The sequence below is a fragment of the Bombus terrestris genome, chromosome 6 (genome assembly GCF_910591885.1).
Source record: "Bombus terrestris chromosome 6, iyBomTerr1.2, whole genome shotgun sequence".
Classification (NCBI taxonomy): domain Eukaryota; kingdom Metazoa; phylum Arthropoda; class Insecta; order Hymenoptera; family Apidae; genus Bombus; species Bombus terrestris.
This window is the reverse complement of record NC_063274.1, coordinates 358,588-374,375: the sequence shown is the minus strand read 5'-3', so window position 1 is coordinate 374,375 and position 15,788 is coordinate 358,588. Positions and strand designations below refer to the sequence as shown.

Sequence of the window (15,788 nt, the reverse complement as noted above, 5' to 3'; positions counted from 1 at the left end):
AGCTGATCGGTGGAGGTGTGCTGGTGACTGACTGACTGTGAACTCTGAATGAACGCGAACGGACGAAGAAGTCTTCGCGTGCGTACACGTATAGGGAGAGCTCTCGCCGGTGCCTCTCTCGGGGGAGGGGGAGAGAGCGAGAGCGAGCGCGTATGCGCGCCTGGCTGCCTAACTATGTGCGCCAGAGCACTCGCGAGGGAGCAGGCACGAGCGTATAGCAGCGAACGGAAGTAGCGGCCCGATACGGAAAGGCCAGGATGACCTCGATATCCGCGCCAAACCATCGACGGCTGCTTCAAGGGTTGGTAGGCAGCTGACGCGTAAGGGACGCTGCTTGCTCGTACGACGAGCGTATAGACAGGTTCGCGGGTTGGCGCTGATGAAACTTGGACGGATGCGAGTGTTTTTCAGAGCCTTGGCGTTTGAAATTCGAGCGGTATCGAACGATGACGTTCGCATCGATCGAAGATTTGCAGCGGCGAAATGGTTCGGGCTTGTTTTACCGCCCATATTCTTTCGCGTTGTACCATTATAATAAGATAGATCTCGTTGTTCTTGCGTAATTATATCGCTCGATTCGGCGAAACATGTGGCAACTTTGTTCGTGGGCCGAACGGGCGCCAGGACGATATCGAGAAAGATCGACTCGTAATTGTACGTAATGTGTACACCCCTTGAAAGCGGAAAACTAGAATTCGCGTTAAGCGTATGGCGTGTTCCCAAAAAGATTTCCACAGCTTCGAAACGATACGATGTAATAAACGCGACTATATATCACCTATATGAGAGATTGGTCGCGGTGCCAGCCAACTTGCCCGATAATTGGCGGTAATTACGATATCCTATACTTTAGTAGCGCGTAATCGTTCGATCGACGGTCCGATGAACGCCGAGTGTTCGGTTTCACGGTACGCGTAGTAGTTGGATAGAGGTCGCGTCCGCGTAATAAACGTGCATACAGTCAACGACAATGGAATACGCAATGCGCGCGGTTGAGAGGCCACGTAATTCGCGACGAGAGAAGAACAGCCGCTCCTTCTTCTACCATAGACGATCGCGATGCTATCACAGATGCTGTAACGACGCGGTAACTACTCAGACGGGATCAGGTAGCGGCTGTCGTTCCTACACTCCGCGATCAAATCAGTCGTGTTTATCGAATGCATGCAACAAGTTTGCCTTTCCAATCAATTTTTACGTTCAAATTGTATTTTCAGTTGTTCGATACACAGACGGTCGATACACGGAAAAACAAAGATTTAAGACTTTAATGGCTTGTAGCATTTTCCTCGAAAACAAAATAAGAAGAAGAAAAGGGGGAGGGAAAAGGAAAGGGAGACATACTTGATCAACGTAGAAACAAAAGTCCATCCTTCCGGAATAAAATCTAAATAAATAATATTACTCGAACGTGGTTCTTCGCGATGTTCGACGTATAGGAACAAACGATCTGTTTGTTAACGTCAAACAAATTAAAAAAAAAAAAAAAAGAAAAATCTTTTTTAACTGATTCGAATGCTGCGATCGATCGCCTGCGAAATTCCGAGATTTCTCGTATCGAATGGCACGCGCGTAAAAGGACTAGTATGTATAGCGTGTACACTAATAATATTATCAACGTACACGTAAGAGATTATATAAGTGGTAAGATCGGTTTTGCGATTGAACGATGAAAATACATGAAAAAATAGATATTAGCCAGAAACAGCGTTTCGAAAAACTTGGCGTTTTATTTCAGCACCATATCCTCGTTGTTGCACGTATGCACGTACGAATCCGAATTTCTCAAATTAAATAAAAAAACAAGTTATACAAATTTTAAAAGCGTTACGTATCGACTAAATTTTTTAGCTTTAATCTACCTTCAAACTTTTCAAACGAAATTTATACTCGAGAAAATTGTTATATCGATAAATGGAATTTTTATCGGACGTGGTGTTGAAAATTACTCGGTCGATAATTTATTGATCAACGCGGTATGCGATTCGAAGTCTCGCATTCATCTCGCAGAAATCAAACGTTTCGCCGTTAGCACGTTCGTCCGGTCCATCGGCTTCACGGATAACACGTACGAGTGCCACCTCGGCTGAGGTATAGCAGACGCAAACGGAGCAACGAAGAAATCGATTTTTCAAATTTGTTCATAGAGAAAATACAGTTTTCTTCGATTTCTTTCGGGATAAACGCGCACTCGAAAACATTCCCGAGTATTCTCCGCTACCTAACGAACAACGACCATCGTGCGTTGTGCATCGTGCGTATGTATGTACATAACTATCTCGAAAATACGAAAGATAATCTGTCTATCGGAAGGTTGACGCGGACACCGATATTCGTGCTACATCGAAATGCTACGAGCAACATCTTCTAGCCTATCGTTTTTCTCTTTCAACGTCTTATACAGAAAACATTTACGTATTTCAACATCTCGAAGACTTCGGTCTTTCTTTCAGCAAAGCACGAAACGGACGGTGTGTAAATATCGGTATATGAATACGCTTTTTGGGCGAAAAGCTCGAACCGACGCAACACGACGGGCTACGGGCCACGGGCGACGGGCGACGGGCAACGGGCAACGGTCGACAGTCGAGGCACATCTGCGAACTCATGCGGCTGCCACGTTGTGCGCACACAGTTGTCGCAAACCAAACAATGGCCATACTCTTTCTCTGTCTCCATGCTAACTCGTTACATAAGATAAACTAATCTACCAGAGTCACAGTGCGACGAGTGTGTTCCAATGAGATACCGTGTCCGCCAGACTCAACTTATTACGATGGCCGCCCACGTTGCAGTATCTATCAAAAATTCCTTCCTATCGTAGAACGAAACGACGCGAAGCGAAATGTCTAGAAAGCCGAACACTTTTTCAGGTACAATCTTACTTTCCTTTGTACCATATTCCTTGCAAGCAGGTATAGTGGGTGCTACTACGATTCCCATCGCTTGAAAATTTGCAGAAAATTGAAAACTGAAAATAAAATTTAATAATATCGAATCTTTCATTTTCTTGCGATTCTATGCGCGGCAAATACGCTTCGCAAATACGCGCGACTTTCGCATAAATTTGCATGCAAATAATATTTCCCTTAAACGCAAAAACAATTCACTTTTACCGCGTAACCCAAAGTTTTTCTTCAAATATTAACGATCGTTGCATAACGTTAGAAATATAATCAAACGCCAGAAATGAATGAAATACCGTATAATTGAATTTCACAAGTTTTATTCAACATTTAGTTTGTACAGACTCGCTCGTTTTCATCAAAACATCACCTCATTTGAACGGCTAACCCTCTTGATGGCATCTAAAAATCATACAAATTTCAATTCTCAATCCATTACAGATAACGTAAATGCGATAATGGGAATTATTGTTACGCGTTACTTCTCGAACCACAAGAGTATTAATAACGCGAGGATTAGACCGCCACTGCACGATTTATCTTAAACCGAACGCTACGCTCGTTTCAGATAACTACCGCCACTTTTACGATCATTCTTTAATGGCGCGTGTGCCAACGGGTTATCCAGCTACCCGACTGCCGCCACAGATAATACAGATTAAGAAACACGCGCTCAGCTTTTCCACCATTTTCAATGTCAAAAATTAAATAATATTCCGAATCTTCACGTTCATCGACAAGTTACGTATGGTTCTTCGATACAACAAAAGTATTACAAAAATGCACAAACGTATTTGCATATTGCGAGATTCGTCAATTTCTCTAAGGTCAGGTAAAAATCGATATTCTACCGACTCTAATCGATACAAATATCTTCACTCGATCCTATATAGATGATCGCAAATTGTTTCTTCGAATGCCGTCGAAAATAATCGACGGAAAGTACGACACAACCAGCATCGAGTCAGTAAGAAAACACCAGCTACGGAGAAACATTCGTTTTCAACTTGGTGAGCAAAAGGTGTTTTTCGTTAAAAAGAGAACCACGGTTGCAGACGTTCCAGCTGACAAGTTGACGAGAAAGCTTCGGGCCAAGACGAGACAAAGTAGAAAGACACGGAAAGCGCGCGAACATGCGTACGCCGCAAATGGGTCGAAGCCGATGTGACAAAGGAACGAAGCAAGAGCGAACGAGAGGAAAGAGAAAAGGTAAGTACAGTGACCTCTGGCGATGGCTCGTGTTCGAACGATGGCTTACCAACTGCTCGGCCAAGGCCATTAATACCGATGTATCTCGTGCACGGTGCAGAAATGGGAACGACAAAAAAAGCTTCAATTACCGTAGATCCTCGTATATAATATATAAATACGATATATATAATCGATAGAAGAAATACGACGAGGTCGTAAATTAACGCAAGCCTCGGTCGTACCAATGAATTGCTGATACTCGGAATTGCATATGAGTCACTCGTGAACCAAACGAATCGGCTACATTTTCTCGAAATTTTTCCGTCCTGGTGTAAGAGCAAGCACGACGAGTAAGGGGAATTTTCCAATTAACCTGAAAAACCGTTTAATTTAGTTTAATCGATAATTGTTCCGAACAAGCATACTTCGGTGCCTAACTGATTTTACACGATTTTCCTAATTCTGCTTGCCGGCTACGATCGCAAATACGATTTCGTACGATATGACAAAACATTACTATAGCTCTTCTTAATACAAAATGAAAAAGTACCATAACCTTCGCACAGATAGATGCGATAGGTCAATTCCAAAAGGAAATAATAGATTCATAATCGTTCGCATATTTCTCTAAGGTCAAACGTATCTTCTAACACGTCGATGTTAAATATTTATGTACGTGAAAAGATTTATTCTATATTTCTGGCAATTTTTCCACCTCTATAGAGCTCTATACGCGAGAGAGATACTTTCCAAGCATGGGGGAGGGGGCTACTGTATTTATCTCGCCCACCCCACCCACGAACGCGATCGCTCGACCAGGCAAGCATTCGCGAAAGATTTCCAACGAGTTCTGTTCGCAGACAAAAGCAACACGACGCCAACAACTTTCTATATATCGACGTGTTTAAATGGAAAGTTTCGAGCTTCGTTAAAAACAAATTAGAAGACTCTGAATTAGTAGAATTTTGAAACGTAACTAAGAACGTTGGATGATTTTAAACATGCCACCCTGGTGTTTCATGTGCAACATATTTTTTTAATTGTACAGGCAAGTTATTTATATTTTGTATTCCGTTTAAAAAGCAAATTTCACTTGGTGTCAAGGTGACGCAGTACCAGAAATTCTATAACGCGTCAACTTGAACCAACTTGCTTGCGGAGTCGCGACAATGGCAAGTCGAACACACTTTTATCCATATACGATAGATACAGAATTTCTCCCTTACAGTCATTTAACGCGTAGTAGCTTGCACTAGCGATCAAACCAAAAATGGGATACTTCGTTTGCAATAATAAACTGTATACAATAAAAGTTGATCGATTCAAACGTGGATGTGCAATTTATATTTGTAATTTAGTTCTCAAATGGTTTATTTTCAAATTGGTAACAATATCGTCCAATATTCAAACACATTTTAAAACGTTTAGAACATTTCGACAATACGTGGTATGATTTATTAGCTGCGTTACTCGGCTGCTTCCAATCTCACGACAATAACGTTTATTCCGCTAATCCAAACGTTTCAGTATATACACGATATGCATCCTAAATACACTTTTAATTTCCATGAAAGGAAGAAACTAAAGGAAAAATCGTAGAAACGAAAAGGAAATATCAACAACGGCTGCGACGCGTTTAAAAAGTTACGCGTTAGACGTTTTCGCGTTGGTAAGAGAACGATCGACGAGTTCGAATTGAGGCGATATGCTTCCCTTTAGCTGTCCTTTATCCGTCTCACTTCTTCCTCGACTAACGGTGAGCCCATCTTACGACGGCGGAGCGTATACCTCAGGCTATCTCTATTTAATCTTGTCGAAGCAACGTTGCCGCACTATAGCCACCACGAGGCGTACTCTCGGAAGTGGTCTGCCCTCGGCTGACAGAATGGCAACGCCGCGGCATGCCACCATCTCCCTTCCACTCGAGCGATTCTCGCTTTCCAATTCTTTCCGTCTCTTTCTCTCCGCGTTACTTGCTACTCCGATCGTACGGCATCACCACACGCGACATTCGCCAAGGAGGTAGTAGGTGTCGTTACCTACGATCGAGGGACGAGCAAAAAGAGGAATGCCTCCACTGTAGCGAATCATGCGACCATCGAAGTAATACCGTTCGCGAGCCAGCGATCCGATCTTACCAGCTCGATCCTTCGAAACGAGGTTATATAGGCTCTTACGATAAACTTGACGTTTCTTTAGCCTTTTGGGTATAAGTTCAATGTTGGTATTATAAACGATGCTATGCACGTTTGAAACCAGTCCAATGTAATACTTTAATGCGCTATAAGAGAAGCATATGTACGTAATTCGACGTCGAACCATTCAATTGGTCGATTTAACGGTATCGTGTATGTACGTTCACGTATCCGTGAAAGGTACACTTGTCAAAGCACTTGGTACACGAAACAGTCTCGTTTCGTATAAAGAATGTACCGTTTTTGATCAATTTTATTTTCAGAAACAGGAATCTAACGACGGAAAAGTAAACGCTTTCTATTCAACGCCTTTCAAACAGTCAAACAATTCATATTTCAATGAAAACGATATTCCATTTAACGAACATTTTCCTTCGTTCGAGAATTCTGATTATGGATTTTTTCCGAAAGAACATACAACAAGCTAAATAATTTGAAGAGACAAGAGAGACAGCAGATACTTATTTTTTCCGTAACAAAAAAAAACGAATCTCCGAGTGAAAAGTACTTGGCCAATTTGGATACAGAGATGCACCGTCAGTGAAGCGCGTGCGTGGGACAGTCGCGCAGGCAAGAAAACAAGCGAAACAGCAGCAGCAGCAGCAGCAGCAGCAAGCAAGCAAGCAAGCAACCAAGTAAGCAACCAAGCAACCAACCAACCAACCAGCCAGGCATCTCAGTTCTCTTCGGTGTCCCCGGCTGCACATGTGTGCAGGGCATGAGGTCGGTCTCCTCGTCATTCGATGTGTGAGAGCTTGACTGCCCCCTCCCCCGCGTACTGCCAGAGCGACGTTGCCGACTGTTCGATGGTTGGGCGGGCAGTGATGCCGGTATGCGTGTACCAGGGCGCGGCGTTGCCATATCGACCGTACCTCATCACCGGGGAGCGAACCAGCGAACGCCCCGCTCCCTCTCCATCCCAACAATAGCGCTTCGTCTCTTTCTCTTTCCATTTCATTCCCCCTTTATATCTTGCCTTTCTCTTTTCTCTATTACCTCCTTCTTTTCCCTTTGTTCCCTTTCTTTTTACGGTCAATCGTAATACTTTTCTCTTTAATACTGATCTTTTAACATACTTTAGGTTCCATATCTTATTCGTTTCGTCTCTCTCACTCTTTCTCTCTGTTACGTGCGCACCTACCATTTCCAAGTACAAGCGATGTAAGAGGCGCCGCGGCACCTGACTGACTCAGCATTACCGACTTCGTCGTGGATTCCTCGTACGCTACACGCACTGCGTATAGCGAGCAGACCAATGCCAGACTACGCTGCGTGCCCATTTGACGGCCATCCGAAGACTCTCCCGTATACCAGTCGCGCCCTTGAACAAGCCGGACACTTGCGAACGTATAACGCTTTCCCTCTGTCTCTTTCTGCATAAGTACATAGCGTATCCTTCTGACTCTACGCTGCTCTCGCAATCGTGCTCTTTCTCCCGGGGCTCCTCTCGTTTGCAAAGGGGTCTCTCCTTTCTTTTTCTTTTTTCCTCCTCCTCCTCCTCCTCCTCCTCCTCCTCCTCGTCTTCCTCTTGTCCCCGCCCCGCGCTTTTTCTTGCCGGAACCGGTAGGAGCGTGATGTTCCGCCACTGGGTTCTTTGACAACACACGTTATCCCGATAAAACGCAAAGGCTTTACAATTTATTTTACGCGTGGTTTACGCCTATGTTTTTATCTGGTTGGTCGCTCGATCGCGACGCGTTTCGGTGATTTTACACGTGTGTTTCTACTTGCTCGTGCAGCGGATAAACTCCAGGAGAAGCTCACTTCGAACTGTACTTCATCTTCGATTTCACATCGATTCATCAAATAAAAAATCTTCTACAAATCTCATAAACATTTTAGAATATAATAAGTCTTTACTTGCTTGTTTCAGAGAATTCCTCGTTTGACGTTTCAAAGATTCTAACGAAATATTGGAATTATCCATTCGTGTGACCGAAAATAGCTAAAAATAATGAAGCACGTTCATTTTCTAGCTGGTCTATGATTTCGAAATTGGAACCTCAGATAAAATATTTAGATTAGCAGCAAACTGTGCGAGACTGACGAACCCAGCACGCTTGGTATGCAACAGCGAACCGACATGTGAGGAGGCGAAACGTATTACCTCGAATATTTCTGTACTCTTATAACTCCGTAGTACATGACATCGTGGATTTGCATCGTATTTTATTTTTTCATTAAAAATTAACACCATTACTCGCGGCTACAAAAATTTCTCTGCACCCTTTTTCAATGCTACTTTTTAACAAAATTATATGTAATCTCGCATAAATAAAAATAGAAGCAATTCACAAAACATATTAAACTTCATTTATTATTTTCCAGGAACTATATATCGAGTTCACATAGGACTTTGATCGACATTTAACGTTTCCATCTGGTTACCGAGTATAAATAGCATTATACGTTTCAATGTGGCTGAAATATTTCTGTAAGTGAAATAATAACGGAGCACTCGTCAAAAAAGCCGAACGATTTTACAATTTATATTCCTTGGATCGAAATTTATTAACAACAAAATATTTTATAAAATTTCACTTACTATTTCATAAATTTCACAAGAAAAAGCAATGGTTCTTCCTCTTGCTTTATTTTTCTTTTCTACGTTACTGTATTTCGATTAATAGAAAGAAGATTAATGATCAACTGCGAGCATACTGGTTCTTCTTGATCTCAGTAATCGACGATTTCAATTTTAAAGTAGGCGCGGTCATATAATGCACTCGATAAGGCTATCACTGTTTCTGCAATTTCATTACTGTCATTGGTTTCACGCTGCTGTTCTATTACACCGTTCTAGATACGACTAAAAACAATTACAATTAGAGAACGGAAATAAAGATAAGAACCTAAAGTTTTTTTATCGTAAGAATATATTTATCGAAGGCACGCACTGAAGCTCTGAATAACGTTGTCTCTTCTACCTTTGTAAAAATTACGTTTTAGAACAGTAGCTTCTCTCATTACCACTTCATTCCTTTTCGTTGATTACTGCTAAACGTATATTATTAATTATAATGTCGTATTTGTGATATTTCAATTAAATAAAGTATGCGAAATGAAGAGTAAAGAAAGAATCCTAGTGCAATAAACTTATATTCATACTGCATATTCAAAACTTGTATTCATAAAATTCAACGCGAACACTGTACCCATAAAATCTAATTAAATAATTATTAAATATAAAACGTTACATTATCGGCAGTAATTTCATTCAATAGGATAAATCATTAAAGTTGTTGCAATCGTGTAAATATTACGTACCCAAAACAATCTATAGAATTTTCAGCAATAAATTAATAATTTTCCAATTTTTATCAGATACCCGTTATAAAGATACTAATTATAATCAAATTCGTTCTCTTCATTAACTTCGATAATAATAACAACGGTCTGCAAAGTTGGTAATAACAAATGTGACATAAGAAGAAGAAAAGTATTTACAGCTTTCTGAATAAGACTCTTATTTCCTTCATTACACGTGTAACTGCGTGACTGTAGCAGTCAGTAGAGGCATTTCTTTAACCAAGCACGAACAAGTTTATGGATTAGAAAAGCGAACGTAGAACGGACAGCCGGCTACACACGTCTAGCTCGAAGATCACTATAATTTATTTCGAATTTCTTGTAGCCGAACGCGCGCCCGCGCGCCCGTCCGCCCGCGCGCACTCGCGAAAAACTTCCAGATGTATTCCGACAGGAGAGCGCGCTCTGATGCGCGTGTGCACACACGAGTATGAGTTTCGAGTTATCCAATCGTTTTACTTCTGTAAGAATCCGCTCTACACACCAGCGACTCGCTAATAATTTCTATCTCTACACACTTTCACTTCACGCCGACTACTCCTTAACCGGAGTAGAGTGACTTAGCCTCGTAACGCGCTGATAAATTCAACCGGGCGAACATACGAGATATCTTTTTTTTTTCCCTTTTCTGTCTTTTTGCCGAAGCGACCGTCGCGCGGTAAAAACCAATTGATTTCGAGAAGTTGGTAGATCGTGAACCTCCCAAGAGTGAACAGCCTTTTAACGACCCTGTGAAGGCGGAGAATTTCTTAACAAAGACACTTGGAATACTTTTTTTTTAAGGGAGGTAAGTAAAATGGAAGGAGATATAGCTTATGGGCGGTGACAGCAAAAACGTATCGTCAAGTGCATCAACGTATCACAAATGTAACGCAAAAAATGTCAAATAATTACAAACTTAGAAACTAGCAATATATGTTACACTAACTAAAAAAATAAACATTCAAGCAATTGTCTATTACATACGTATTTTACTATCTATTAATGAAGTAAGTTCAGTAATAAATTACTCGATCATCTTCGTGTCTAGTAATCACTATCATCGCAAAATTGTCAGCATACCGATAAAAGCAATCTTGCAATAATAAAATATGAGGAAAGAAAAGAAAAATTTTATCGATTCGATGACCTATAGCGATGTCATCGACGATATTAAGGTATTTGTAGCGCGACAATACACCTCAAAACTAACATACGCGAAGCCTCGAAAGTCATATTCTTCGCCGCAATGTCCCAGATTCTCTCTCTAGGAAGGAATTTCTTGGCTGTCTGTACTTTCTACACGCGCGCTAACAAACAATTCAGAAATGGCCAGAACGGCACTTCTCGTCATATTATACGGCACTTTGCACGCCGAAATTACATATTTCGCGTTACTTTTATTGGAAACCGACGAGGTCGGGGTTGAATTGTTTTTCTACAAAAAGATTCTTTTAGCCATTTCACGCGACATATTAGCTTTTTAGCAACTTTGTAAGAACGGTTTTCCCGCAATTAATCAAAAGGTAATTTCTTCAGCCACTTACTACACGGATTACGTGATAAAACTTCCAACTTTCAAAGCGAATATCTCCATTTCGATAAGACCAGGCTCTTTAAAAATTGAATCGTGTATATATATACATATGTGTGTGTGATTCTTTATATATAATATATTGTGGCGGTACTTGACAATCCAAATACCACCACTCGACACTAACTAGCGTCGGACAACGGCAGCGCAGTGGTTAGCGCCTTGGGTTACGAACGTTCGGAACCCGGGTTTCGAATCCCGACGACCGGAGTCCGATTTTTCTTCCACGCAGCAAAAAACGGAGGAAAAATCGGCAATACCCCAGCCGTGACATCTACAGCCCCTAGCGACAATTACTCCGGACGAGGCCCAGCGCAACTACCACTATCACGGACAACATATATACCACCTCGATACTAAATAACGTATCGTCAAAATTTCAAAGAAATCGTAAGAAAACCAATCCACGCTATAAATACCTTAAGCGAGAGATAACACACGGATGTTCGCCCCGTACTAACAATCCCGAGAAGTGGTGGGGATAACGCTGCGACAGTTAACCGGGCAAAGATACAGTATTACTGTAGATAATTGTAAATTATACAAAAGTTTGGTATCCCATTTTAGTTCGTTCATCTTTGTAATACTAATTCACGATTCGTGTTACGTTAGCATATTTTCAAATTTCAGGCGTGCGAAACACACACGTCGTTAAATTCGAAATGGAAACGTTATTTACTCTCTTCCATTTCAATAAAAATAATTCTAAAAACTATATATACATATATACGTATTCTATACGTATCTCCAAGACGTTAAATTAGAGCTCGAACGTTGCAAGAGCATAGATTTAGAATAAACACATAATATGCTGATAGATAAAGAACGATATGATTCAGAAGCACGCTGGGAAAACCGACTCGATTTCCATAATCGACATCCGCAACGAGTCACTGCAGAAAAAATTTGCCTTCTTATAGGGTACGTATTATACTTCGTAGAATCGATCAATCGGATTAGTTATTATCCGAATTTACTCATCGCTGGAAAGATTAGAAAAATCTGATCTCAAATACTTGACCTTGAGTTACACCGAATGATTTAAACTGAACAGAAATGATCGCGGATATGCTGTACAGAAAAAGGATGTATGATTTTGATACTTTAGTTTTGACGCAAGTTTTATCAAATAGTAAATTGAATAACAAAAATTATTTTTTAACCACCCAATCGATTAATTGTCGATGGATCACAAAATGCAAAAACACGCCAAAATACCTAAAGATATTTTCCCCCGTAAAGAATACTCTCGATATCTTGGCTGTAATAATCAAATTGATCGACTAGGTCTGCCGGTGGCGCGCGACGGAGAACATGGCGTCAACCCGCTCGAATCACAGATCCGCACTCCACGATGCATTCTGAGTCTGAGCGTAGTCGCGACCCAGCCGCGGGTTATATAGTCTAGCGAGCTTCGATCACACTTGTTGAGGGGAAGCCCTCGTACGCCGCACCACCAACTACTCCTCCTCCTCCTCCTCCTACTCCTCCTTCTCATATAATATTCTCTCTCCCTCTTTCTTATTCCCTACTCGCACCATCTCATCCTCGCTCCCTCGCCCCCTCCCCTCCCCCGCCCTTCTGCGCGCACCTTCTTCCCACTTTCGGTTCATGATCTATCTCCCACCCCGAATTATACCTCTCTGCAAGTGACCCTGACCTTGCAACAACTTCCGTATTGTCCGTACGTTTGGATTTCCGGAACAGTTGTCCAATTATTGAAAAAATTCTAGGGTAAAGTATAGCGTCCGAGTTGCAAAATTTTTTGTTCGAATGTGTATTTTCGAGGATATTTCAAGTCGCTAAAGCCGAAAATGATCATTTTCCACGGAACTGGACGACTTTGAAAACTTTCCCGACAAAGGTCTTGACACTCATAACCGCGGAAATCCGTGTAACGCCATGATCATACAGAGCGGTAAGCGGCAAAACACGTGACGGCACAGTCAATGCCAATTTTATCGCTTACCGTTCTCTTTATGATAACAGCCTAACCGGCCGCCTCGTGCCGCCGCGCGCGGTCAAAAAATAAAAAGCAACCGAAACCTAAATCGTTACTCACGATTCAAAACCGTACAGAGTAAGCGGTACGTACAGTAGGTTAAGAGTACCAAATTTAAAAAGAGGCATCGTCAAAATTCACGAGGACATCGCATATCAACAGGTTGGCCGAAATTTTTTACGCCTTATTTCCACGAAGAACGACGCTTAATTTCGGCTTCAACGAGCTCAACAACCCAACTCAACTTTTAAGGATCTAAAAAAAGGTGATATTCTAGCCGAGTATTTTACAGTCGGGATTCTACGGTAGAATCAAATCCAATCTATCTCGTTCTTGTCTTTTTTGTTTTCTCTGATTCGTCGATTACAAACGACTTGATAAGTCGTTGCATAATTGATGCACCATGACTATCGTGATTTGCGATACATCGAGCATGGAGAAACGATTGATCGAAAGTTGCTAGAATAGTGGCTTGGATTGGAATTTATAGCAGTATTCGATCGCTAACGCTTAATTCGTTGCCTCAAGATGGAAAAGGTGCCTTTGCAGCAACGTCCATAGTCCGAAGAAACGAATTTCAGAGTTTTCCGCTTGGATGCATCGCGCTTCCTTTTCGAGCGCGAAGCGTTGTGTTGTTGCGGTCGACGTTTGACCGACGTGAAGCGGTGTCTCGAATCGCGTGGAAATCCGAGACGAAGATCGAAAAATAGTAAATTTCATAAATACATCAATACACGAGAAAAGAGAAATAAAAAAACTTTTCAGAAATAGGAGAAATAAGCGAAAACACTTATAATTCCCATGATGGGTATATTTTGTCCTCTTGATCCGCATCGATAAGTTTAATTAGCGGAAAAAGAAAATGAAAGGTAAGAAGTTTAATGAAATTTTGTTTCTTATAAAAGTTCCGCTATTCGCTGGAGAATTCACTATGATTCTTTCGTGGGGAATCGCTGTGGTATAGGTTATGCATATTTTCAGAGGGTTGTACCCTTGACGATAACTTCGATGACGAATAAGTCGTCCTCTCGATCTCTATATGCGTTTGCACTTTTTCGCAAGTTGAAAAAGGAGATTCGATGGGAGAAGGGAAGCGAGAAGAAGCCAGACGCGTCTTTTCATTGTGCGGAACGTGTTCCGTGGTACGACTTTCCCGGAAAGTGACAATTCGATGAAGTATTTCTAACAAAGGAACGAATATTAAAATTGTTGATTGCGCCGTCCGTAGACTTAATCCGTTATAGAAAAATCATAATTTTTCTAATTCTTCGAAGTGATTGATATGAAATGGCAAATAAGTATTATTCGTTTTCAAATGTAAAGTATGCTCGAATGAACTACAATGCTCGAACTTATAAATAGTTATTTCAAATTCAGTTTAGGTAGAAAGCGACATAAATTATATACCAACGTCCAACGAGGAATTTCAATTTCTAACAGAGAAACGAATTATAAAAGATTGTACGCGCGAAAGTAGTGGATCATTGCATAGAAGGTACGACTGTATTTAAGAAAGGACGTGTATAATGGTTATTTTGACGGATGGTATACGTTAAGATGCTACCAGATGCAACGAGAAGGAAGAGAGGTGAAAAGCTTCGCGCCATGTTATGCCGCAGCGCTGCCACCGCACAAGTGCATACCTATGAACGACGTTTATGTGCATACATACAACTATATATATATCGAATCGGTTCTTAAGAAAACATAGACCAACGGTTTTTACTCTAGAGAAGCAATCATGCAGAAACTTATGCGAATGAAATAGCTTATTTTATAACTATGTAACGTACATTCTATTTGAGAGAATCTCATAGCGATGCGTTATAAAGGGTTGTAATTTTTTGATCCGAGGCAGTATGTTTCTCTCGTAATTGCGTAAAGAAATATCCTTGGTTTATCTCGGTAGAGAACGCTGTCACGAGGATGCGGAAGCCCGTTCGAATACAAAAAGCGCATTACCAATAAATTATTTCGAACGAAAAAGTAGTTGGGAACGCTTTGACTTTAACTGCAAAAATTGTTACACGGTGGTGTTTTGAGTATAACGAAAAAGCGACGAAACAACGACGCAGGTATAAACAACCAGCAAAAATTCTATCTTTAACAGAACGCATGTTTCAACGTTCCAATATCGATTTGAAAAGTTATACAACGGCTACTACTTTCTCTTACAACTTATCTTTAAACGAAGAAATAATTTTGCGATCACCAAACGTAAAGATTGGTTCATTTTGAAAAAAAAGAAAAAAAAAAAAGAATAGATACGTATTATTCTTAAATAAACCGATCGAATTATGGCAGCAGCGGAGAGTAGCAGAGACAAGGATACCGCGTACAAAAAAATCATTTCGATCACTTCGTTACTCATCGTAGAGCAAAGAGATCTCGTTACGTTAGACGAATCGAAAACTACTATGTGAATCAAATGGACGACCAATTATTTCATTGAAATGTCCGAATCACTGTTCAAACTTCACAGTTTGTTTTCCAATGTTAAATAAAATATTCAAAAAGAAATGAATTCAAATTTACATTAACAAGAAGTTTTATGGAAACGAATTCTATTCTATCGTTTCCCATATGCATAATACAAAGAAACCACATCGAGG

General features: G+C 40.9%; 1 protein-coding gene across 5 annotated transcripts in view; it reads right to left on the bottom strand.

The window, feature by feature from the left end:
• LOC100643146 (AT-rich interactive domain-containing protein 2) overlaps window positions 1-15,788 on the bottom strand; it is a 57,120-nt gene that overhangs the window by 35,648 nt on the left and 5,684 nt on the right. Inside the window, exon 1 of one of the 5 annotated variants that reach the window (XM_048406685.1) lies at window positions 6,957-6,967. The exons of the other annotated variants lie outside the window; for them this stretch is intronic. The gene's annotated coding sequence lies outside the window, so the exon portion shown is untranslated. Of the gene's footprint in view, window positions 1-6,956; window positions 6,968-15,788 lie in introns of those variants that run through there. 5 annotated transcript variants of the gene reach the window in all.